At 31.1% G+C, this 3,100-nt stretch overlaps 1 pseudogene; it reads right to left on the reverse strand.

Annotated features, from left to right (window-relative positions):
- Positions 1-1,011: 1,011 nt before the first annotated feature.
- LOC112484544 lies at positions 1,012-1,130 on the reverse strand (annotated as a pseudogene).
- Positions 1,131-3,100: the final 1,970 nt, after the last annotated feature.

Below are 3,100 nucleotides of genomic sequence, written 5' to 3' on the forward strand. Positions count from 1 at the left end.
GTAAGCAAATATGTGGTTTGCAAAAACTGGGGTGAGGGGAGAGGAGTGTAGAATATTGTTTAATGGAGACACAGTTCCAATTATAAAATTGATAAAAGTTCTAGAGATGCACTACACAACAATATAAATATACTTAACACTACTGAAGTGTATACTTTAAAATTGTTTAGATCAGGGGTCCCCAACCCCCGGGCTGCAGACCAGTGCTGGTCATTGGCCTTTTAGAAACTGGGTCACACTGCAGGAGGCGAATGAGTTAAGTTTCATCTGTATTTGCAGCAGCTCCCCAGCGCTAGCATCACTGCCTCAGCTCCACCTCAGATCAGGCATTAGATTCTCACAGGAGCATAAAACGTACTGTGAACTGCACATGTGAGGGATCTATATTGCACTCTCCTTATGAGAATCTAATGCTTGATCTGAGGTGGAGCTGAGGCAGTGATGCTAGCCCTGGAGAGCTGCTGCAAATACAGATTAACATTAGCCTAGAGGCTTGACTACAGAGACCATAATAAATCCATTGCTTGCAGACTCATCAAAACCCTGTCGGTGAGTGGCAAGTGACAATTAAGCTGCATTTGTGGCAGGCTTTATAGTGGCAAGTGAGTTGATGTACTTCAATTGTACAGCTGCATCTGGTGGCATCTGATTCTACATTACGGTGCATTGTATTGTGTAATTATTTCATAACATATTACAATGTAATAATAATAGAAATAAAGTGCACAATAAATGTAATGCATTTGAATGGTCTTAAAACCATCCCCCACCCTCAATTCCGGTCCGTAGAAAAATTGTCTTCCATAATAACTAACTAACTTTCTTTCTTTCTTTCTTTCTTTCTTTCTTTCTTTCTTTCTTTCTTTCTTTCTTTCTTTCTTTCTTTCTTTCTTTCTTTCTTTCTTTTTTTTTTTGGCGAGGCAACTCTTGGTCGACCTCACAGATTGCAAGGACTTTGTCAGCTTACAATCCCTTATTTTATGTATTTATTTATTTTTTTAAATTTTTGTATGCCTACAGCACCTGGTCTTCCTAGGTGGTCTCTCATCCAAGTACTAACCAGGCCCAACCCTGCTTAGCTTCCGAGATCAGACGGGATAGGGCTTGCTCAGGGTAGCATGGCCATAGACTTTATTTATTTATTTTTAATTTATAAGATATTGGTTAATAATATTATATGAAGATGGTTGGGGGAGGACAAATTGAGTAAAGGGTGTCAAATATATGGTAATAGAAGGAAACTAGATTTTTGGTGGTGAGCATGCAATAAAGTATACAGATATTGAATTATAAAAACTATAAAAAATGTATTGCCCCAATCATTAAGTCCCTGATTATTTTTTCAAGTATTTATATAATTTCAATGTAATCAAAAAATCCAAATTAAAATCGAAGTAAAGCTTTAAAAAAAATCCCATTGTATTATCCACTTTTATTGTTTAGCCTTTTTGGCACTAAAAGAAATTTTCAATGTGAATATGTGTCTATGCATATACCTATATACATGTTTATTTTCATATATATACATGCATACATATATATATTATGATTTTATGTATTATATGAACTTGTGGTTGTAACTAGTAATAATTCTAACTAAGACATTATTACTGAGTCAGAAATGTAAAATTAATGTACCAGTATCATTATCTGTCTTTTGCTGCATGAATTGTGGTCTTAATTAATATTAATATATTTATATTAATCTTCATTGTTGTTGAAATTTTGAAATAGAATCAAACTATATGATTTTATATTATCCTTTTCTTTGCACTGTTTCTTTTGGCTAATTCAGAAGATAGTATATTTCTATCCTAAAAAAATCATTTGGTCTTGAATGACCATTGAGCTAAGTATTTTCAATATTCAGTGAAAAAGGAAACAATGAAATCAAACACTTTATGCTGTTTGTGTGTAAAAAAATAAACACTGAGACTCTAATAATATTCTAATAGTCTGTTATGCCTCTTTTATAATTATGTCTTCATTATCACAAATTCAGAGATCTTTATTTAAATGGTTTTGGATTGATCAGTGACTGAGATTTCTAGATTCTCTACCCCAAATATGATATAAATAATTTTGCTAAAATTAAATACAAGATGATGTAGAAATTATTTTTTTCTTTGATGTAATAGTATAATGTGAAGCATTTTGATAATTATCATTGTTTTCTCTATTTAAATGTTAAGAATAATACAGAAATGGTTAACATAAAGTCCATTATGCATGCATCATCATGTTCTCAAAATCACTGAACAAATATAATTTTCATGTATCTCAATGTTTATAACATTTTTATAAAGTAGGAAAGGGATCAATTTTCATTTCTGAACATATGGAACCTAGTCAAAGAGACATTATGTGACCAGCGTAGTGACTAGTGAAGAAGAAGTAGGAGAACTTTTAGAACTAAGACTTATGTTCTCCTTAAGTGTGACTAAAAACTGCACAACTATTCGACAACTAAATTTAATAGTTAGGTTAGATTTCCAGATGTATGTCAAATTATTATTTTTTTTAGCAGAATATGAACTGGGTTAAATTATGTTTGTGGTACATCTTTGTTATTGTGGTCTGTTAAAATTAAAACAATTTTCTAAGCATCATTTTAAATGTAACTAAGCAATGAATACTGGTATCATTTTCCAAAACAAAATACTAAACATCCTCAGGGATATATATTCTATAGTTACTTCTCTATTCAACTGGATGGGTAAATTGATGAAAAAGAACATAAAGTATTATATCGCTTATTTAGCTTGAATATAATGATGTCTATTTCATAAGTTTAGAGTTTATTTGTATAGCAGAATGATTAAGAGCAGGGATATATTAGCTATGAGACCCTGGGAAAATTACTTAAATTGTCTGTATTTCAGTAACTTCATCTATAAAGTTGGAATATTAATAACAATGATAACAATAACAGTATTACAGGGTTGTCATGAAGGTTAAGTGAAGTATCAAAGTGTTAACACAATATCTCTTATGTATTAAATATGCTATAAATTTTAGTTTTATAATTTGTTTTTAAAAATCTAATTTTGACTATCTTAGAATTAACAATCTTTGAATTCCTAAATAATAAATTTCCACC

The sequence above is a fragment of the Pteropus alecto genome, unplaced genomic scaffold (assembly GCF_000325575.1).
Source record: "Pteropus alecto unplaced genomic scaffold, ASM32557v1 scaffold250, whole genome shotgun sequence".
In the NCBI taxonomy this organism is placed as follows: domain Eukaryota; kingdom Metazoa; phylum Chordata; class Mammalia; order Chiroptera; family Pteropodidae; genus Pteropus; species Pteropus alecto.